General features: G+C 43.0%; 1 protein-coding gene and 1 pseudogene across 4 annotated transcripts in view; one reads left to right on the plus strand and one right to left on the minus strand.

The window, feature by feature from the left end:
- The window catches only part of Ptpn13 (protein tyrosine phosphatase non-receptor type 13), a 164,678-nt gene that overhangs the window by 130,437 nt on the left and 10,258 nt on the right, over positions 1-23,983 (minus strand). The window lies entirely within an intron of this gene.
- LOC127696257 (60S ribosomal protein L29-like) lies at positions 5,169-6,601 on the plus strand (annotated as a pseudogene).

A 23,983-nucleotide genomic window follows, 5' to 3' on the forward strand; every position in this document is an offset into this window, starting at 1 on the left:
TTAATCTTAGAGCAAGAAAGAACAAACACATCAGTAAATCAAACTTCAAATCAAAATTAAGATTGATAGAGCTCTCTGCATTATGATGAAGGCAACAAACTAACAAAATACTTGAAGCTTGAAGCACTTATTTTATAAGACAAACACTACCATACAGAGAGGTCCAAATATAATGGTAACCAGTAACTTCAAGAACAGGTTCTGGGCTGGAGAGGTGGCTCAGAGGTTAAGAGCACTGACTGCTCTTCCAGAGGTCCTGAGTTCAAATCCCAGCAACCACATGGTGGCTCACAACCATCTGTAATGAGATCTGATGCCCTCTTCTGGTGTGTCTGAAGAAGAGTGACAGTGTACTCATGCATAAAATAAATAAATAGCTCTTTAAAAAAAAAAAAAGATTTGGTTAAAAAAAAAAAAAAAAAACAGGTTCTCATCACAGCTGAATTCTACCAGACCTAAAAGAACTACCCTCAACATTTCTCAAACTGCCCTGAGATAAAAAAAAAGGGGGGGGGGGCATGTCTGAATCATTCACAAGTCTACACTACTTCCATTCCAAACTATATAAGGATACAATAAGGAAAAAAACAACAGGTTGATTTTCTTCATGAATATAGGCATAAAATTCCTCAACAAAATGTTTGTGAACTGGAGCTATAGAGAGTTAGCTCACCAGTTAGGAGCACTTGCTCAAAAGACTTCCTGAAAAAGATCCAGGAGCACAGAGAACAGCCACAAGAATCACCAAACGGTATTGCATGAACTTCAGTAGCTCCTAACAGCCAAGGAAACCACAACAGTGCAGAGACCACAGCAAAATGAGAGAAAACTTTTGCCAACTATTATGAGAAAAGATTAGGGGCTGGAGAGGTGGCTCAGCAGTTGACAATATATATTGCTCTTGCAAAGGACCCACATGGTAGTTCACAACGCTCTGTAATCCCCAGTACCAGTGTATCCCAGGCACACACGTGGTGCACATACATGCATGCAGGCAAAATATTCATACACCTTAATAAACAAAAAAGTTTAAAAAAGAAAAAAGCCAGCGGTGGTGGCACATGCCTGTAATCCCAGCACTCTGGAAGGCAGAGGCAGGTGGATTTCTGAGTTCGAGACCAGCCTAGTCTACAGAGTGAGTTCCAGGACAGCCAGGACTATACAGAGAAACCCTGTCTTGAAAAAAACAAATCCATAAAACAAAAAACAAAAACAAAAAAACAAAAAGCAAAAAAAAAGATCTATTAAAAAAGATAAAAGGTTAATATCTAGATTCTAATTAAAATAAACAAAAAAACCTAAACAACAAACATACCAAATCAGGCTACCAATAAAAGGGAAAAAAAGAAACAAAAATTTCTCAAAGGAAAACTAGCAAGATGGGTAGGGGTGCTTGCTGCCTAGCCTGACAATATGAGTTTGATCTCCAGAACCAACAGAGTAGGGGACCTTGTAGGTTGTCCTCTGACCTTCGTATGCAAGCTGCTGAAGCATGTGTATGGTTACATACATGTACATGTGCACATATACAAAATAATATCAACATACTACAAATGACTAATATGCAATGGAAAAAGTTCAATAGCTTTAGTCACCAGAGCAATGCAATACTACACTGAGGTTCCGTCTCCTCTATCTAGAATGAATGGAAAAGAAATGTAAATGTCACAATTTTGTTTTGTTTTTCAAGACAGGCTTTCTCTGTGTAGCCCTGGCTGTCCTGGAATTCAGAAATCCGCCTGCCTCTGCCTCCCCAAGTGCTGGGATTAAGGCATGTGCTACCACTGCCCAGCTCACAAATAATTTTTAGCCATTAAAAAAAAAATGGGGCTAGACAGATAGCTCAGTGACTTAGAGCACTGGCTGCTCTTCCAGAGGACCCAGGATCAGTATTTTGCACCCACAGGGGCTCACAACTCTGTGTCTAGTTCCAGAGAATCTGACGCCCTCTTCTGGCCACTCCAGGCACTGCATGCTCTTGGTACACTGATTATTCCATTCACATAAAACAAAAGTAATTTCAAACTGCTCAAAAAAAAAAAAACAAAAACAAAAAAACCCAACAGTATGTTGTTTTCAAGAAAAAAGAACTAGAGATCATCATGTTAATGGAATAAACCAGACCCCCCCCCAAAAAAGACAAACAAACAAAAAACACCAAAACCAAGTATCTCATGTTTTATTTGTGGAAACTCAATAATGAAAGTAGAAGAGGCAACTTGAGCAGAGAAGGTAATAAGGAGGCAATGGACGAATTCAGCAGGAACCATTTACACACACGAGAATGCCCTCACAAAACCCGCTAACCTATACAATTAAAAGAATGCTTGATAAAAGAACGAGAAAGAAAAAGGAAATGTAAGCAGCCTGATATATGGTACAGAAAATATTCTTCCTAGACAGACAGCACTACTAAAGCCAATCAATCTCTGGGCTGTCTGCACTTTGGTAGTAAAACTAGCACAAGCCCATCAGAGTTCTAGGCAGCATGCCATAATCCAGCACATTAACAATTCTGAAGGAGCCGGGCGGTGGTGGCGGCGCACGCCTGTAATCCCAGCACTTGGGAGGCAGAGGCAGGCGGATTTCTGAGTTCGAGGCCAGCCTGGTCTACAGAGTGAGTTCCAGGACAGCCAGGGCTACACAGAGAAACCCTGTCTCGAAAAAAACCAAATCCCAAGCAAACAAAACAAAACCAAAAACAATTCTGAAGGAAATGCAGGTCACACCCAGTGGGACAAACAGTTCCTTTCTATCAGCTTAGTCAGGCCTTATTACCAGTAAATAAGTATTTTAAATGGGGCTCACATGAACAACTAGCTGCTCTTGCCTCTTTTATTTATTTCAGATTTATTTTATTTATATGAGTACAGTGTAGCTGTCTTTAGACACACCAGAAGAGGAATCAGATCCTGTTACAGATGGTTGTGAGCCACCATGTGGGTGCTGGGACTTGAACTCAGGACCTCTGAAAGAGCAGTCTGTGCTCTTAACTGCTGAGCCATCTCTCCAGCCCCTGGCTGCTCTTACTTCTAACAATGATCAGGAATGCACATTTGGTAAGGCGGCCTGCTGCCACTGCAGGAAACCTTATAGTACTTAAAGATCCAAGACAACAATGAGGCCAGAGCTGAACACAGTGGGCGTTTATACGGAAAAGCAGATGATACTGGGAGGTTGTTTTTGAGACAGAAAATACAACTTTTAATTAAGCACTCAATTCCCTATAGTGAACACAAGAGTTTTTGATCCCAAAATTGTTACCAGGATTACTTTTCCACAGGGGACTTCTTTCTGCCACAACATTCGAGCCATGCAACCCAGCCTATGCTCTGCTTTTCTGGGTGCCCAGAATTCAATAAGAGAGAAATTAGATATACACATCCAGTTAGAGGTATCAATAAAACACAGCAGTTTGTTATATGCATTCTAGAGAAAGAAATTTCACAAGAAATACCCAATTCTTTGAAAGGGGCAAGAAAAGAACCTTACCCAGGTCCCATTAGCTATAAACACTGGGTACTTAGAAAGGACCAGAGCTGAGGCTAACAATGGTAACCGTTATCATTATTTGGCATTTATTTCCAAATCACCTCTAATGCAGTGATTTTATCTGGATCACCTGGGGTATCTGAAGGTTCTAGACTGTGAAAATAAACTTCACCATGGGAATTTGATGAATGAGCAGGAAGAAATGTGGACCAGTAACATGAACTTCTCAGTAATCACATTATAGACTACACAACAACAGAGACAGAGCCTACGAGAAGGAAGCAGCCCAAGAAACACCTGTGTTCACGAAGTATTTTATACCTAGATGTGTGAAACATGGACCATGTATTAACTTGCAGTTTGAGAAACCATGCAAAAACAAAAGGGTGTACACACAAGGATCTCTCCACTTCATGATCCAAAAGTGTTTCACTTAAGACCAAGCTTTAAGAAGGGGAGGCCTGATGCCCAAGGTTGTTCCATACATGTGCTGTGCATAAACAATGTGTCTACACACACACACACACACAGGAATACATTCACACATCACAAACACACATACATGTTGCTACTTTGTTTCCAACCCAATTACCCAGTAAAACAAATCTCAACTCAATCAGTAACAATACAAGCTATAAGTCTAGACTGAGCAGATCTCTCACTACACTACTCTATTCCCATCTATATTATCCCAGACAACTTGTGGTTTCTCCAGGCCGTGAACTTCTCTCTCTCTCTCTCTCTCTCTCTCTCTCTCTCTCTCTCTCTCTCTCTCTCTCTCTCTCTCTCTCTGCAGCCTCTCTCCCTCCCTCCCTCTCTCTGTAGCCTCTCTCCCTCCCTCCCCCTCACCCCTCTCTCTCTCTCTCTCTCTCTCTCTCTCTCTCTCTCTCTCTCTCTCTCTCTCTCTCTCTCTGCAGTCTGTCATTTTCACCTCTCCAAACTCTCAGCTCCTCCCCCTTCCTCCTGCCCAATCATTGGCTCAAGCCTTTATTTAAGTTAAGGTGGGGAGAAGGTTCACAAGGCAACTCCTCATCTGCAGCCCCTCTGAGGAGTGGAATTAGCATCAAAATACAAGCCCAGGGCTCTCCACAACACATACACACACATTAAAAAAGAAGAAGAAATGGTGTTTTGCTTAGTCTTAATTTTGTTAGTTTATCCAGGCTCATGTACAAAATTACTGAGATCGGTTTTTGAAAATATACACTGGAATTACTATTATAAACTCATAAGATAACCACCACCAAACTTTAGATGTCTTTGTGTGGGGGGGAGGGGTACAAGGGTGGGGGGAGAAAGAGGGGAAGGGAGGGAGAGAGAGAAAGAAAGAGACAGAGAGATAGGGACAGAGAACCAACTACTCAAAAAAGCATATGAGTAATTTTTCCAGTACTGCCATGAACAGGGAAAGGAAGTAGTTATATTTCCTGTGTCCTGTTATAAGGACGTAATAAGTTAGTTTACTTGTTTGTTTCTCTAATGTCAAATTGTAATCAAGGCCTCAATCAAATGCTTTATCATATAATAGTTGTCTTGGTCATGGTGTCTCTTCACAACAGAACAATGACCAAGAAACCATCAATGTCCAACCTGGTGAACTATGGGGGTTTTCTTTGGTGGTGGTGGGGGGGCATTATTTACAGGAATATGGGTGAAAGGTTACTCACTTAGTAGAAATGACTCAGAGACAACGGAATCACCGCAGCCTGGGTGACAGCTCACGAAGCTGGGAGCCTGGAGCACACTGCAAGCCTGCAGGCAGCTCGACAAGTTGGAGAGTGTCCTTCCCAGGTGCCTTCGTTTGTCTACACCGCTTCCAGACAGCTCAGCAGGTTTCTGCTTCCCCCAGGCAGCTGGGCTGCTCTCAGAGTTCTTGTACCCTGGCTTGTCTGAGCGAGACTGTCAGCATTCACCGCTTACTCTGGCAGGGAAGGATACAGTGAATCTGCTCAATTTCAGGGACTTCCTGAAGCTATTTTGAGTTGTTTACCTTTCTGCTTAGGGAGCTTCCCTGGAGAAAACTATTATGCAACAGATTGAAAGTGCCTTGGAAAGGGGAAAATCTAAATGTGAATTCTTATCACCACACTACATTTTTCTAACATGTATAATTATCACCTTCGGCTTAAACTACAGTTTTTCTTAAGAATGATACTAATGATAAGAGAGATCATTTCTTACTAAATTCTAGACAAGCTTGCCAACACTAAGCAAGCTACTCTCTTAATTCCCCCCTGGTTCTTCTGATTGGGTAATAGAGGAACTCCCAGTTTGTGGTTGCTGTTGCTAATCTCCTCTTTGAACAAATACAGACATGTCTCAGGTCAAAGTGTTGCTGCACAGGCAGGCTTTTCTTCCTGTAGCTCACATCTAACTACACAACTGTATTTCATGGGTCACATTCATAGTGACTTTGTACTTACTATCTACTTACAGAACATGTTACTTTTTTTCCATTCAGAGTAATAATGAATATCTATGATATCCATTTAGTAAAACAATTTCAAGCGTATACATGAGTCATTTCAAAAAATACCAGATACATGTTATCTGTACATGAAATAAACTTAAGAAAACCCCATTCTTAAAGCGAGATAAAGGCCCCATTTCCCATGCTGCACTGTGGGCCTTTCTCTTTCTCTTCCAGCCCCAGGCACTGTGGGAGCTGTGGGAGCCACAGGTTACCGTGCAGACGTGGGCAAGTCCAAGAACCACACCACACACAACCAGACCCACAAGTGGCACAAAAATGGCATCAAGAAACCCCAGTCACAAAGATACGAATCTCTTAAGGGGGTCAACCCCAAGCTCCTGAAGAACATGCGATTTGTCATGAAGCACAACAAGAAAGGCCTGGAGAAGACGCAGGCCAACAATGCAAAGGCAGTGAGTGCGCGCAGAGGCCATCAAGGCCCTGGTGAAGCCATCAAGCCCATGATGCCAAAGGGCCCCAGCCACAAACTCACCCAAGCTTGGGAAGCAGATTCAAAGCTACATGGCCAAGGGGCGTAGGCTCTACCAATGCAAGTCCGAGGTTCAAACCAAGGCAGAGGCCACAGCTCCAACTCAGGCTCCCAAGGGTGCTCAGGCCCCTGTGAAGGCCCCATAGAAAAGGCTCCTGCCAGTGTGAAGACAGATGGACTGCTGTGACATACCTACCCACACACTGTCTGCAAATGACCTATACTATTTTTACAAATAAACTCGAGGCTAGGGAAAAAAAAGGTAAGTTGGTAGGATGGCTCACTGGTGCAGTGTACACTGATGGTAGGGTGGCTCACTAGTGCAGCATACACTGATGGTAGGGTGGCTCACTGGTGCAGTGTACACTGATGGTAGGGTGTCTCATTGGTGCAGTGTACACTGATGGTAGGGTGTCTCACTGGTGCAGTGTACACTGATGGTAGCGTGGCTCACTGGTGCAGTGTACACTGATGGTAGGATGGCTCACTGGTGCAGTGTACACTGATGGTAGGGTGTCTCACTGGTGCAGTGAATACACTGATGGTAGGATGGCTCACTGGTGCAGTGTACACTGATGGTAGGGTGTCTCATTGGTGCAGTGTACACTGATGGTAGGGTGTCTCACTGGTGCAGTGTACACTGATGCAGAGGAGTACAGGGAATCCTTTCTCCATGGGTCATGACCCAGAACTACAGCAAGACCTCGCATCCAAACAGTCCGCGTTGCTGACAGCATGGACATATACTCCACACTCAACCACAGTTAAGTTTCACGTCTCTTCACAAAGTCTGCTTTACCTATGGACATTTCTACCTCCTTACTTAACAAATGAAATAGTATATTAAGATATATTTTTCACCAAGTCTCCCTGCTTTCTAGTGATCCTAAACAGTTGGATTTGGGGCTGTCCTGTTCTACCACTGGGAATTAAAGAAAGAATAAAGGGAAAAAGATGATAGATTATAATGGATTTTCTATGTGGTACAAAGGGCAATTCCTTAAGAGGCAGTAGAGGAAAATCTTGGAAACAATTTGATTTTTAAAATTTCATGGCAATTTCCTCTATCCATAATTCTCCAATTACTCGGGGTGTTTTAGTTTGGTTCCCGTTGCGGTGATAAAGGCTGTGACCTAAAGCGCCTTGGGAGGAGAGGGTGTGTTTGGCCTACACAGCCACATCGCAGCCCCTCACTGAGGGAAGCCAGGGCATGAACTCAGTGGAGGCTGGAGCTGAAGCAGAGTCCACAGAGGAGAACGCTGCTTACTGGCTTGCTTTCCATGGCTTGCACAGTCTGCTCTCTTAGATCTCACAGGACCCCCTGCCCAGGGTGTCACCCACACACACATCAACCGTTAATCAAGAAAATGTCCCGGGGGCTGGAGAGATAGATGGCTCAGGGTTAAGAGCAATGATTGCTCTTCAGGAGGTCCTGAGTTCAAATCCCAGCAATCACGTGGTGGCTCACAACCATCTGTAATGAGATCTGATGCCCTCTTCTGGGGTGTCTGAAGATGACAATTACAGTGTATTTATATATAATAAATAAAATAATCTTTAAAAAAAAAAAAGCAGGGGAGCTGGAGAGATGGCTCAGGAATTAAGAGCACTGACTGTTCTTCTGAAGGCCCTGAGTTCAAATCCCAGCAACCATATGGTGGCTCACAACCATCTGTAATGAGATCTGAAACCCTCTTCTGCAGTGTCTGAAGACAGCTACAGTGTACTCACATATAATAATAAATAAATCTTAAAAAAAGAAAAGAAAAGAAAATATCCCAAAAAATGACCACAGGAGAACCTTCCTAAAGCACTTCTTCAGTTTAGATGTCCTCTTCAGATGTGTTGACCAAAGCTAACCAGCACAGACTGGGTCTCACTGCGTAGCTCTGGTTGGTCTAGAATGCCCTACACGCACCAGGCTGGCCTCAACGTTAACAGTTATCCTCCAGCCTCTGTCTCCTGGGAACTGGGACTGCAGGCACTGGCTACCATGCCAGGCTTTCCAACATTAGCCACTCACGTCCCCCGTGCCTAGGGCCGCTCATCATAACCTCTCCGGGCCTGTGAACAAAGTGGGTGTGCTTCTGTGTTCTGTTTGGCTTTTCTCTCGTCCCATATCCATCAAGCATCTCACTCTGCACCTTCTACATCCATCTCCTCTGCTTTGCTTCTGCTGTTCCTCACACCCACGAGGAAGCTTATATTACGTATAACGCTGCCCAACCTTCTTCAATGGCTGGAAGTCTGGGGACTTTTCTGGTGTACAACCAAATAGTTGTATCCACAATGCACAGACCTGGCATGTAACAATGACTATAGTTAATGTAAAACCAGTAGCTAAACGTTTTATAGCACTAAGTTCCATGTAGCTAAATCTAATGGCACTCATCTGATAATCAATCTAACAAAAGTCATTTATCAAACCCAACACTAGAGGTTTTTTTTTTTAATTTATTCTTCTCTCAATCATACCTCAATGACACTTTCCCTTTCTCCACTCCTCCAAGCCCTGCCCCACCAGATCCCTCCTCCTTTGAGAAAAGAGCCTCCCAGAGACATCAAACCAACACAGTGATAGAGAAGCTGCAGACTTAACTCCGTGGCAAAGCATCTGTCTCATATGCAGAAGGGTCATTCTCCAGCACCATACAAACTAGAACAAGATACCAGCAAATCTTGGACAACAAAAAACAATCTTTCCTCTGCTTTGAGTAGATTTATTTAGCATCGTCCTATTGCTATTTTCCCTTGTAATTCCATAAGCAATCTGTTAGAACTTTGTTGGCTCTACATCCAAATTATGTCTTAAATATAACTCTGCTACCAAGTCATCGACTCTTTCCTGTCTAGAACAGCTGCCTGATGTGCATCTGAAATGTGACTACGGCTACTGAGAAAAACGGAGGTTGGAATTTTATTTAGTTTGGTTAACATACATTTCAGTGACCATGTATGACATCTGCATATTACTCCACACAGTGTGGGTGCACACATTATGCTAACAGGACGACTGCGAGTCTCTGCTCCACTCATGCACCTCACGCCCGTCGCACCGTGGGATCCTCTTTCTGTGATGGCTCTTCACGGCATCTCTCTGCTTCGTGACGTCTCATCACACTTAAACAAGGATCCCATCCCTGCTTTAGTTTGCAGGTCCCTACGTGATTTTTTGTCAGGCTTCTCTCCATTTTGATCATGGCACGCCCAACTCTAGCCATGGAGATCGGTTGGGCTCCTCACTTCATTCAGTAACGTGAGATCCACTCTTCCTCACAAAGAGGCTCTTCAGTCTAAAGCAGTGGCACTACCCAATCCTCCCAAGCCCTACCTCTCTCACAGAGCTATCCAATGGCACCGGGCTTCGCAGCATTTCCAATACCTGACAATATGCTGCAGAGCCTTCGCTGAATGCTTTCCACACCGAAATGTAAAGCACATCAAGTGTACAGTTTGTTTCATTAAATGGTGACCCATGTGCCTGGGACAGTTCTTTGTAGAGACTTTTAGTATGTTTAATTTTTTACTCTCACATTCATATAACAAATACTTGGGCAATGCTAACTCTGAAGGCCCACGTGTGGAACTGAGGCTGAAAACAGCTTAGCCCTCACAGAGCAAATCAACACTGAACTCCCCCTGAAAGTTCTTCAAACCATGAATTAATTCTGTTCAAACAGAAAAGCAGCCTTGAAATTGGCACGGTGATGTGTAAGCCCAGGCTGGCTTAAACTCCTGGGCTTCTTGCCTCCGCCTCTGAGTTTTAGGTCCTGAGTATGTGGCGCCGTGCCTGGCTGAGATGGGTCTTTTAGTGGTAAAGCATCTTCCATTTGGAAACAGCAGCATGCCCCATGCACTCCTGACAGGCTGCAGAATGGAGCTGTGCTGGTGTGGTCAGCTCAGCAAGGTGTTTTATACCACAAAGAAACAAGAGCTGTTGTCCTAGAAAAGCAGACGAGGGAGGAAACCATCGGCAGGAACTATGAGATGTTCTCCTGTCTTTCTGGGAGCCGTGTAGGATACCTAACAGGTATTTCAAAACGTAGCCATTCACTGGAGCATAAGTCTGCCCATAAGTGACCCCAGGACGGATGGGGGGGGGGAGCATTTCATCCTTCTTGAACCTGAGTCTATACATCTACGGCCTGATACTGCAGGTGTCTGCAAGCATTATGCCTTCCTAGAATTGGCAGCATTCCTTCAGCACTAAGGTTTTTAAATAAATAAATCCTACATTCCCCTTACAGAGCTGCCCTGTTCTAACCCTGTACAATGTCGCACGGCTTTCCCATGAGGAACAGATTCTGGTCACTTGTGTCTCGCTGTAAATGCCCCCTTTAGACAGACCTGACAAGAGCAACTAACTGGCTCTTAGCTTAATTTAAACTGACTGCTTGTTTAACTGACTACAACAAAAGTCATCTATCCCAGAACAGGTAAGTCCTAAAAATCAAACCAAGAGACAGTAACTTAGGAATGAATGACGAATGTCCTTATGTTTCAAAGGATGATCACTTTAAAAGTAGTACAGACACGAGGCATGTGTTTTTCCAGCTGGGCTGCCTTATCTGGCCTCACTGGGAGAGGAGGCACCTAGCCTCACAGAGACTTGGGTTTGGGGGTGGGGGGTGGATACCCAGAGGGGAGAAGGGGAGAGAGGATGAAAGGACTGTGGGAGGGGGTGACAGGGAAGGGGGTTTGCCTAAAATGCACAAGGCCCTAGGTTCAGTCCCCAGCACCACATTTTAACAGGTGTGGGCTTGTGCTCACGCCATGTCAGTATAGTGCAGCCTCCTAATCAGGAGTACAAGGTCATTCTCAGCTACAGAGGAAGCTCAAGCCAAGCTCCCAGGATAAGGTTAAAAAAAAAGTATTGTCTACAAATCTGTCTTGTATATCCATACACACACACACACACACACACACACTTCCTAACAGATATTCCCACCCCACACCCACACCCACCTCCACCCCGTGTCCTTCTCTTGCTGGCCACATTTATCTTCAGAGAGAGTCTCCAGAGGAAGTGGCTGGACAGATGATTCAGCAGATGAAAGCACTTACACCTCTTCCATAGGACCCAAGTTCAGTTCCCAGAATCCTTTGTAACTCCCAGTACTGTATGTCTGGCTTCATTTGCTACACACACACACACACACACACACACACACACACACACACACACGCATATAACCCACACAGAGACAGTTTTTAACACACACACACATATAAAAATAAGCCTGGCAGACATATAATCCTCAGGGCAGATATAGGCAGATCTCTTGAGTTTGAGGCCAGTCTGGTCTACAGAGAGAGTTCCAGAGCAGCTAAAGTGACACAGAGAAATGAGGTCTCAAAAAAAAAAAGCAAATAAACATTCCACAGTCATTACCTCTAGCTAATGGTGGTGAGATAGAATCTAGTAAAGGAAAAAGTATGAAAAGCCTTCCTGCTACTAAGACATGTGAGAGGAAAAATATTCGTTATTCAAACAGCAACACAAAAAAAGAGCTAAAACAGCAAGCCTGGTCACAATGGTGGCTTCTGGGAACTAAAGAGTTCAGAAGCATCCTCACCACTTCCAGAACCCAATATGGGAACTTTTTTGAGCGGTTTGCTGTGTCTAAGTGGTTTGTGCAAACAAGGTGGTTTACGCTGGAAGCCAGCACTCCTGGGAATCTGGGATTTTAAACATGTGTCAGACCACGTGCGCCCACATAGTCAGCTATGAATAAAAACCTGGGGTCTGGTTCTCTTCCTGGGTTTGGGGTGAGATTCCCAGGAAGGCAACAGTTACACACACTGTCAACTCTCTACTGGGAATTAAACGTATCCCATGGGACTCCAGTGGAAGAGGATTCTTGAAGTTTGTGACTATTTCCTCTAGACTTTGCTCAATTGCCCTTTCTCTTTGCAATCACTTTGCATTCTTTGTCATTTAAATACTTTGCTGAGACCTCTTGATAAATCATGGAACACAAGGTTACCCTTGGAGACCTTTAAAGCTAGGTAGAATAATATCTATAGGCAATGCCTGAAAAACGGCAGCTATATTCACTGCAATCACCGGAGGATAAAACATAACAAATTCACAGTAACATTTCAGAGCAGCAGTGGTGTAGGGAAGCAAGCAAATTAGACTCTATTGTTTCTAATTCAATTCTCACAAGTTTCTCTCCTATTCTTCTCTTTTTATTGATTGTGGATCATGCAAGCGTGTGTGTGCATGCATATCAATGTAACAATTTCTTCATTTTTGTTGCGAATATCTATTTGGGACCAATGTCTCCCTTCTATCTGAACAACATGGTTATAGTTAATCCTTTTAAGCTATTGTGTCTCCAGAAACAGTTTCTTGTAGCTTTCTTTATGGAAGCTATTTTCAACGGATAGAAATTCTACAGTACTTCAAAGGTTTGGCTGCACTTTTTTTTTAAGATTTATTTATTATGTATGCCTGCATGTATACCTACAGGCCAGAAGGGGGCGCCAGATCTCATTATAGATGGTTGTGAGCCACCATGTGGTTGCTGAGAATTTAACTCAGGACATCTGGAAGATGGATGAGTCATCTCTCCAGCCCCTCCCTGTCTTCTTGGGATTTTTTTTCCCCAGCAACAAGTATCCTGTCGTCCTTACCACTGCTCCTCTGTATATCAGTGCATCTCTTCTCTTTGATGACTTCTGTTTCTTTAATCACAGATTTAGAACATTTATTGATGAATATCCCTCAGTGACCCTTTCTTTTCCATATGTTTGAGGATCATGAGATCGACAGCTATTCTTGGCTGTCAATCTGGCTACATTTGAGACTAACTAAAACTGAAGTGGTTGGGTCTACCTGTGAGGGATTCTTTTTCTTAATCAAATCATGTGAAGGAGAGACCCACTTTTAATCCAGATCTTCTGAGGAGGGAGGGCCCACCTCTGAGCTGGGCCACACCTTCTGCTGGCAGCCATTTGGAGGACCCAGGGAAGGAGGCTTAGCCCTCTGCCTGCTTGCTCTCACGCTGCAGGGACGTGCATTCCCCCACTGGTGCTACAACCCAGTCCTCCGGGATTCCAGGACGCACAGAAGACTATCTGTGGCATCCAACCTCCTGCGATGAGCAGCTGCTAGGCATCTGGACTTTCTGATGGTACACAGCCATTGCTGGAGTAGCCGGACCCCAGCCTACAAACCATTCTAATACATGACCCCCACATGCATGCATACACACATGCATGTATATGTGTACGTATACATTCATTCTATAAGTGGTGTTCCTCTAGAGAATCCTAATACATGAAGATTCCTGATTTTTAACAATATCTAGAAAATGTTAGCCCATATTTTCTCAAGTTTTTATTTCATGCCTCTTTGTCCTCTTCCTCAAGGATTCAAATTTCACAAAAATTACTAGGTCACTTAAAGTTTTCATAATCATTAATATCCTGTTCATTTTCTATCTTAGTAATTTTATTGTTCTGGTTTTTTTGTTGCTATGGCAAATATACAAACACAACGACAACCAACAACAAACAACAATGTAAAGGAGGGATGGCTAACTTTGGCTCATGGTTTCAGCCCACGGTCATCTGGTTCCATTGATTACGAGCTGTGGTGAGGCACAGCACAGGCAGGGAGCCGATGCTGGGCCTTACAATGGGCCTGAAGAGGAATGAAGGGAAAGAGGAGGAAAGGAGAGGGGTGAGGGGAAGAGGCAGTGAGAGGTAAGCACAGGGGAGAGGGAGAACTCCGGGCCTATGCTCCCAGAGGCCCACAGCCCCAACTAGGCCACACCCTCTAATAGTTAATTCTGCTAAGAATTTTTCCGTGGATTAGGCCACCACTGAACTTAGTACCTTCAAAATGTAGGCACTTCAATAGTAAACTCAGTCGGTTGGGGACATTTTATACCAAAACCCCAACGTCCCTAACAGTTAGATCTCTGAACATTTATACAGAAGCATAGTATTTTAATCTAACAGTTTTAACATTTTTGATATTTATAAGTCAGTCTTGATTACTGATTTATCCTCTCATTATTTTTCTGCTTATTTGACTCCCAGAGCACTGTTTAATGAATTTTATGTTGTTGAAATGTTCAGTTGCCGGTGAAATTATTTGAGGAATTGGAAGTTCGATTGTTTTTTAGGTCTCGTCTTAAGATGACTTAAGCTTATCCAGGCCAATGACCAGTGTGGGCAAACAACTGTTTCCTACCAGGGAACTTGCCCCTTGCATGCCCTAATACTTGTGTGTCTTGAGGTTTCCCAGTCTGCTTCTTGGGGCATGGGTACCACTGGCCTAATATGAGGCAACTGCTCTTTCTTCTAGTCCTTTTATTTGGCTCGACCTTGGGTGGTTTCCTCGCACATGTGAAATTCTGGTTACTCAGCTGGAAACTCAAAGATCTCTACCAGGTCCCTCCTCTCTGCTGCCACATCCTGGAAACTCTCTCAATGTGGTAAGCTGCAAGATCATACGACCCAAGCTGTGCCCTCGCCTCGGGGATCGCTGCCTTGCATTGCCTGATGTTCACTGTACGGAAAATTCTTTCGGAGAGTTTACCCATATTCTAGTTTCTGCAGGAAGTCAGGTAAAGTTTATTCCTGTTATTCCATCTTTGCTAGAAGCAGAACTCTCACAAGATTATTGTATTTATTTCTCTAAACCAAGTCACAGTAAATGGCATCTCAGCCCAATCTCCCCTGATGGATTGGGGTCAGATCTTACACGGTTAAGAGGTTGGCCCTTTAGATTATTTCTGTGGGTCTTTTCATTAACGGCCTTAAAGCCGGCCATTCTTCTGTTTAAAAGGCACATTTGAAAGGAATAGTATTAAGGCTAAGGAATGTTAATGCTGTGAGGAAGAATGTCTGGAAGTTTGTGCCACTAAAGTCAATTACAATGTGATTTTCCTTTTTCACAGTTTCTCTAAGAAGAATTTTTTTTTTTTTAACAATTCTTGCCAATGAAAAGAACATTCATAGAAACAGCACAGAGATACTGAATGCACTGGCAGAAAAAGAATGGCTAGCCTTGAAGAAGACCGACAATAGAAAAATCCTGGAATCCAAGTCCCTGATACACAGCCACTTGAGATATCTTCCTTGTGTTTGAGGACTATCCTGCTCTTTCTACACAAAACCCAATATTTACTTCAGTGATATGGAAGGAAGAGATATTGACCAGCTATCTGGAATCATTACTATCACTATTATACTCCAATAAATGTCAAAAAATATACACACAGTGAGTTCAGGTGAGAGAAGTCAGGATGTGTGCTAGAACACAGGCCGCCAAGCCACGCCTTGGACTGGCCTACAGGCCTGCCTTGGTAGGCAAGGAGGGCAACTGGCCACACAAGCTATAATATATTTTTAAGCCAATAGTTAGAAATTAGAAGATTTCCACAAGTTGAGAGAGATTTCATACAAAAATCCTGGGGAAGAGTTATGAGTTATGGTAATCCTCAAGATGAGCAGAGGCCAACCACGTTCACTGTCATATCTCTCTTGACCATCGTCCCACTCAGGTGCCAGGCCTTTTTTTTTTTTTTTGCCCCTCCTGATTTATGAGAAAAACAACTGTTTGGTAATGTCCCAACACATTAAGCTATATGTTGTTAACTTATAGAAATACATAAAAGCATAATCAAAATAGCCAATCCCTGGAAAAGAGGATGCCTAGAAAGACACGCTGCGTGTACGGCATTTCTACATGAAAAGGGAAGCCATGTTTGGCTTTAAAATGGCTTTTGTTTAACCCAGAGCTGGCCTCAGATATGCCCAGCGGGTTCTACCTGCTGAGCCCCAACACTGGCAAGCTTGGGAAGCTGCATTTGGAACAGTTTGAAGTGACAGAAATGCTTTCTGACTCCAGGAAGTATTCCGAAGTGTTTAAACAAAAAAGGTAAGTTAGATATAGCTTATAGTCGGAAACCAGAAGGCTTGTTTGGAAGGTTCACAGTGGAGAGCACTTAGAGCTGAAACGATGTTATCAGAAGATTACATTGAGATGTGTCCTTTTCAATTCGCTGTTACTTAAGCAGGAAAAACAATCTGAACTCGAGGCATACAATAAGATAAGTGCATACTTGGTCTCCAGTATTGGGACTCAGGCTTAAACCAACAAAAGCAGAAAAACAAACATGGTTTTAGAAATTGCAGGGTGGATGAGATGACTGTGCTGTGTGTAAAGGTGCTGTTGTGCAAGTCCTGTGACCTGAGTTTGATCCCCAGAATCCACTGTGGAAGGAGAGGATCAGCTACCCTAAGTTGCCATCTAATTTCAACATGCACAGTGACAAGGAAGCACACATGCACGGACACACATGCACACACATGCACACGCGCATTATACACATACTAACAATATAATTTTAATTTTTTAATTCAAAAATATAAAGCCTTTAGTCCCAGCACAGCAGCAGAGGCAGGTAGATCTCTGTGAAACCGTGGCCTGGTCTATATAGCAAGTTGCAGGTCAGCCAGGTGAAAATATGTATGTATGTATATAAATAAAGAAATAAGAATTGCTAGTTTTTGCTCCCCAATCCTCTATAAGGAAATTCAGATAGATCAAAGCTCATCTTCCAACCATAAAATGATCCACCTTCAGTTTCATACAGTATTTAGCAACACCATTAAAAAGAAACTTCCAACTTAAATGCTACAAATGGGGGAAAGGAGGGGTAACAGTTCAAAAGTGTCAGAAATTGACTAATTAGGTAATATGAGAAAAAAAGAAAAATGTATGCTATTCCATGAAAAAACAAAAATGAAGGAAGGCAGGCCTCCTATGCAGAAATTCTTTCCAGCAGCCATAAATTTACTGTCAGGTGATACAAGCAACGATTCCTCCTAGCTTCAGACAAGCAGGGGAAGGAAGGTTGCAGAGAGCCACCTCAGGGAGGGACCTAAAGGAGGAAGAGGGCAGATTCTCTGTCACTCAGGGGTACAGTACCCAGGTTTCCTCTATTCCAGAGAAGCCTACAGGTCAGACGCTGCTGAATAAACACCTGCTGCACTTACTTAAGTCTCCACGCTGCTACCTTCTTTATGAGAGTCACATGATCGTGTGAGTTAGCTGCCTGTGTACATGATTCCTAAGAACCAAAATGAAAGAAACAGACTGAAGGAAACGGTTGAGAGAGATTAGGCACAAGAACTCTATGTGCAAACTCCATGTCTCCATCCAATAAACAGCAAAGAAAGAACCCAAACTCTCTGAAAGAACTGACTGAAGGAAAGGACACTTGTTTGTAGTACAGCCAGCAACAGCTGCCAGACAGACCAAGGGACCATTTCAGATGCATGGAGTGCCCAGGTCGGAGCTGACCAACACTACCAGGTGTGTTTTACTAAGTTCCGTATTTCCAGCCCCTAACCCAGTTAGAGACGGCTTTCCCTAGAAATACTTAGTGTGCAGTATTCACGTGTACAGGCTTGGAACCAGACTGTGTAGACACACAGTGTGGCCTTTCCCACTTATTTTCTGTATTGCTTTGCATAAGTTAATAGCGCCATCTCAATTTCCACATATGTGAGAAGGAAGACAACGGACCCGTGTGCCATAAGTTGCTCTGAGGGATCAACGTTTTACATTAAGGGGAATGTTTCAGGAGCCAACGACAACTCTATCATCTAAACTTCTCTGTTACGCAGGCAGCCAACCTCAGATGCTTCTTGTTTATAGAGTAAGAGACTGCCTGAGTCATACAATGCACCGGAATCAATTAACCTACTTCACAATTAAAAGGAATCTTCAGGTCAAATATTATAACCTGTTTCTCAATTCAATAGTTCCTTCACAATCTAATATTCTCTTACATAATCACCATTTTGGGTATCTCCCCCAGTTTCTAACCTTTGAGTGAGACTTTTCATTTAAGTAAAGTTCCTTATTATTAATTCTTCCTGATCACAAGAATTCACCCCAAAATTTAAAGGCTCTTCCATCATTCCTTTCCTGTAAGCACACTATGTTGTTCCTAGTTTTACATCACTATCGTAAAGTGCTGTAAGGAGCACCTGGATATCTACCATTTTCACAACTTCTTTACGAGCATTTTTTCTTTCCTAGCTGTGTAGGCACTCAATGCTGTGACCACATGTAACATGTTACTGGTCAAGACCTTGAAAAGCACACAACAGACTGTTCTGACAATGAGCTGTTGAAAGGCGAGTGGAATGTTTTATAAAGGTGGGTTCTAAGTTAGAGTGCCCAGAACCCGTCCATCTCTGCAAATTTTAAGATCACTTTCTGACCCTATTCCATCATGCTGCTCAATTCAAGATACTAATTACATGAGAGGTTGTGGTAAAGATATTTGAATGGGGAATCAGAGAGAAATCAGAGAGATTGGGATTCAAATCTCAACCAAGAAGCAGTGTGACCTGCTAGGGGTAATTAAGTATTTCTGAGCCTATGTTCTCATCTATAAAATAGGATTAATAATGGCAGTATCTTAGTTTGGTTTCTATTACTCTGGTAAAATGCCAGGACCAATAGCAACTTGGGTGGGAGTAGGGGGTGGCTTACAGATCTGTCTATCATCAGGAGAAGCCAAGTCAGGAACTCAAGAAACCTGGAGACAGGAACTGAGACAGACCATGGCAGCCTCTGCCTACTGACTCTCTCCCTGTGGCTTGCTCATGCTTTCTTATACTGCCAATGGCGACCTGCTCAGGGTGGCACCGCCCACAGGCTGAGCCCTCCCACGTCAATCATTAATCAAGAAAATGGCCTACACACTTCCTTACAGGCAATCTGATGAAGACACTTTCTCAATTGAGGTTCCTCTTCCTAGATGACTAACCAAGCCAAGCAGCCACCTCACAAGATAGGTACAAAGACAATATAGCCTGTGTCCTTTTTATGAGAGAGAGAAGAGAGAGAGAGAGAGAGAGAGAGACAGACAGAGAGAGAGAGACAGAGACTGACTTGACAGTCCTCAAACTCCCCATGTAACCCAGGTTGGAGATAGCTTCAGAACTGCTGCAATCCTCCTGCCTCTGCCCAAGTGCTGGGATTACATGCTTAGCTCATATTCTCACAGATGTGACTGGCTCACAGTAACTACCCACAGTTTATCATCATCTTATTGTAACCTTTTCTGTGTCTGTTTCTACAGCGGTAGTTTCAAAGGTAACAGACATCCATTTATGATTGTGCGTGCATGCGTGTGCATGTGTGTGTGTTCACACTGGCTTAACATATAGATTATGGTGGTACCAAATTATATTTATAGATGTGCTACATCTCGAGGAGAGTTTTCAGTACACTAGAGTTAATGGTAATGATATATGTGGCCAGTGACAGTATTTAATGTCTGGTGTATATGACAATGACAGCAGGTGACTTCGCTCAATGGGACAGCTTACAGGAGAGAGAGAACTCAAGAGTGCTGTATTTTTATGCTTCCCCAATATGCATAAAGCTTCTATTCCTTCCACTGCAAAACAAATTTCTAAAAAATCTTAATCATTTAGATAAGTTTTATTCCTTGTGTTATATGGCATGGTAAATGTTTTTCTTGGGACAGAATAAAAAGATTCTTGCTTATCACCCTCGGAGGTGTGGCTGTGACTGCTGCACAGGCCAGGTGACCTGAGGTGACCCCTGAAACCCATATAAAAGTAAAGGACTCCACAGTTACCCTCTGACCTCTGCCTGCAGGAAGGGGCACACAAGCCCCCTTACCAATAATAATAAATGATTTTTTTCCCAAAAGAATCCATGGCAAATTTTTTCATAGTTATGAAGTAACATATTTTCAAGTAAGTGAGCCAGGAGCTGATTAATTTAGCTGGTAGACTATAACTTTATTCTGTCTGGAGTTTTTCCTAGAAACACTTTCTTGTACATTCCTTGCATTAGAAAAAAACGGCTCAGATGGTAAATGCACCCTGCATTCAATTTCTGGGTCCCATAAAATAGAAGGATAGAACCAACTTTGACAATTAACCTCTACAAATGGGCCATAAGGTGGGACACCATACACACACACAAACACTAAATAAATGTAATTTTTCAAAACCTTAAAAAATAGCTTTGTTTAAAACTCAGAGCAAAGGAAATGCACTAGAACACTATTAAATACATGTTACTAATCAAGGCAAGTATGTGGAACCTTATTAGATACATCTTAATAATCGAGGCAAGTATGTAGACCCATCAGGACTTGGCTAGTTAGGATGATATTGTAGAATCTTTTTTTTTTTTTTTTGGTTTTTTGGATTTGTTTTTTTTTTTTTTTCAAGACAGGGTTTCTCTGTATAGCCTTGGCTGTCCTGGAATTCACTCTGTAGACCAGGCTGGCCTCGAACTCAGAAATCCGCCTGCCTCTGCCTCCCAGAATGCTGGGATTACAGGCGTGCGCCACCACCATCCGGCTGATATTGTAGAATCTTATATCACATCTGCAAATTAAGTGAATCAACACAGTCACCAGAAACAATTAAGTATCGGTAGATAGTAGAAGGAATTTCGTGTGTTTTTGAGAATGGAAAGTGTAGCTCAAGAGCCTGTGAGAGGACTCAAGGTAAAGGGGCTTGCTGCTAAGTCTCACGGCCTGGGTTCCATCCCCAGAACATGTATAAAGAATCAATTCCATAAAGCTGTCCTCTGATTTCCCCACAGACTATGCTATGCCATACACATGAACATACACACATGCTCACACACATGCTCACACACATAATAAATTGCAAAGCTTTTAAAAAGTAAACAACAAGTGTTTGCTGAATCAAATTTGATGATATACCAGATAAAACATTTATCTAGATTTAGACTGAAAGTCAGGATTCACTTCAAAACTTTCAGAAGACATATGCCAAGGACAATGTTCATCTCTAAGAGGGCGGAAAACTCTTTTGTAGTCAAAACAATTTTCAGAAAGCATTACCAATTGCTTTTAAGACTTGAATCCTAGAGATTATCATGGTCAATAAATAAGCACACAGGCTGACAGTACAACTACTCTAATGGCAAATTAAACCCAGCTACGATAGCAGGGCGCTGGACAACAGAAAGGGATTTGTCTTCCTTTAAACTGTTTATGAATTTACAGCTAGTCTGGCTCATCTGAAACACAAGCTCCGGGCCTAGATTAAGTGAATTAAGTGGCAATTTATCACAAAGTATTTTCAACGAAGCAAATACCTCACACATTTTATCAGGAGTCAAGATCCTCTGCCAGTCTGTTCGGACAACTGGCAGACACAAGAACAGGTAAATAAATGTAATTCAGTCAATAGCTGGCTTACTGTGTAAATTTACAAAGTGCTGGATAAAGCACTTTCCACTTTGCCCAAAACACCTACTCGGCTTCCCTTCATTTCACGGGGGAAAGCTGCCCTGATTCCAGAAACACCTTCAGCTAAATCTCTCATTTCCTCCCAGACAGAGCCTGGGGGAAGGAGGACAGGGCAGGAGCCTTTCTCACTCTTTTCTGCTCCTTGCAACCTCTCAGAATCTGTTCTTCTAGCACTTCCTTGATAAGAAGGAATACAGTTCTTATCCTCTGCAACTTCCCAGATCATTCAACTCTCCCCTGGCACCCAGTGCACACGCCCCTTTTACAGCTTCCTCCCTCTTCGCAGCGCCCCTCCGCGCAGGGCTGAGACTCTCCCTCCCCTCCGCGCGGGGCTGAGACGCTCCCTCCCGCTGCTACCCTTTGTCTCCACTCTCGGACCTCACCCGCAGCCCGGACCTCACCCGCAGCCCGCTGGGCAATCAGTCCCACCCGACTCCCTGCGGCACCAGCATTAGGCTTCCAGGGTTTCGAGCAGGGTCTGGCGTTTTCAGCCCTCTCCCTTTCTCCACTTTCTCAAGCCCCCTCCCCCGCCCCCAGCCCTAGCACTTCCGGCCTGACACTTCCATTCTCTTGCTTTACTCTAGGACACAGCAAGCTCATTCCCAGGCGGCTAGTGGGGTTTTCAAGAGCTAGCTCTGCAAGTCCCACTTCCCACGTGAATCCTCTTTTCTCATCAGCCCACGCTGTATTTGTGAGAACTTTTACTGTGCTTGTACAATAAACAATGGTTTCCTAGCTTTTCTTTGCAAAAACAAAAAACAAAACAAAAAACAAAAAACAAAATTTGGTTTTTGAGTTTTGGAGTAGAAGCCATCTTTTTCTTTTCTTCTCTTTCATTCTCCTCCCTCCCTCCCCCTCTCTTTATCTACCCTCTCACTTTTTCCAGTATTTCTCAAAATAAAGTAGTCTTAAACACAAAGTGGCCAATGAAAGTCTTCAGTCTTGTAAACTGATTACATAAGGAACAGAAAGATTTACAGAAACATTTACAACTGTTGCTGTCTTAGCTACAGTCAAATGATACTGTGAGCGGTTTTCTTACCCTCAAGGTCTTATATCACATTTTCAAAGGTTTGTTTCCTTTTTAATCCTAAAGTAGCTTAGGTACAGCAGGTAGGCAGTAAAGGAACTCACAGGGAAAAACAAGCTGATAGCAAGAGCACAGGCAGGCCTCCTCAGAACAAGGACAACCAGATCTAAGCCCTGAGATAAGAGAGACAGCCCAGGACCGCCAAGTCCTTAGGCTTCCATTTCCTCAGGCACACAGAAGAATGAAACGGAAGCAGAGACGTCTTACAAACTCAACTGGTACTCTTGGCCAACCATTTATAAATTTGTCATTCAAAAATAAGGCTCACAGAACTTTATCGGGTAGATATTATGTTTTCCCCTTTACAAAACAAATTCAGAGGCAATTAAGCAAAAACTAGTAAAAGCAAAAACTAGTAAAAGCTAAAACTCAAACTGAGGACTACCTAAACTAAAACGTAAACTCTGTCTGCTCTGCCATGCTTCCTGATCCCCCCCCCCCAACTATGAAGAAGCAAGGCATGACACTCCAGATTCCATTTCCACAAAAACTGAACATTTATGAATGGCTACAAATAGATACTGACCTTAAAATGTTAGGCGAGCTCATCTTAGTAGGTCACTAGTAGACCAAGCGCTGACTGATTAGCCACATGCATGAATGATACATTTCCAAGAATGAGATACCAAATAATGCAAATGACAAAGGTACCAAATAGCCTTACAGCCATAAGCTAGACTCCCCAAGGAACATGTGCAGTGCTCAAGCCCACCCTGTAAGTCCTGTGGTCCCACAAATGCAATCCTAGCTCTGGTGAGATAACAAAGATCAAAGAATTTAAGGCAAGCCTAGGCTACAGATGATGTCTCTCAAAAACAAAACACAGACACAGACACAGGATGTTGCTTCCAGAGAGAACAGTAATTGGATTCCCAATATCTACTATAATTTGTTTTACAACAACCAAATGTTTACCAAAAAAACTACAACTTTCAGTTTCCCTAACAAGTTGGGGGTCACCAAAAGAAATGGAAGTCACTGGCTGAGGAAAGGCATGCTATGTAAGATTTTCCACTTCATCCAAACAATATCTGCCTGCAAGGTTAACATTTCCAACAACATGCTGGCAGCTATTTTGCACCCATGACGCCATTTTGAAGATGAAACCTTTATAGTACAGAAATGGAGAATGA

This window comes from Apodemus sylvaticus, chromosome 11 (assembly GCF_947179515.1).
Source record: "Apodemus sylvaticus chromosome 11, mApoSyl1.1, whole genome shotgun sequence".
Taxonomy (NCBI): Eukaryota; Metazoa; Chordata; class Mammalia; order Rodentia; family Muridae; genus Apodemus; species Apodemus sylvaticus.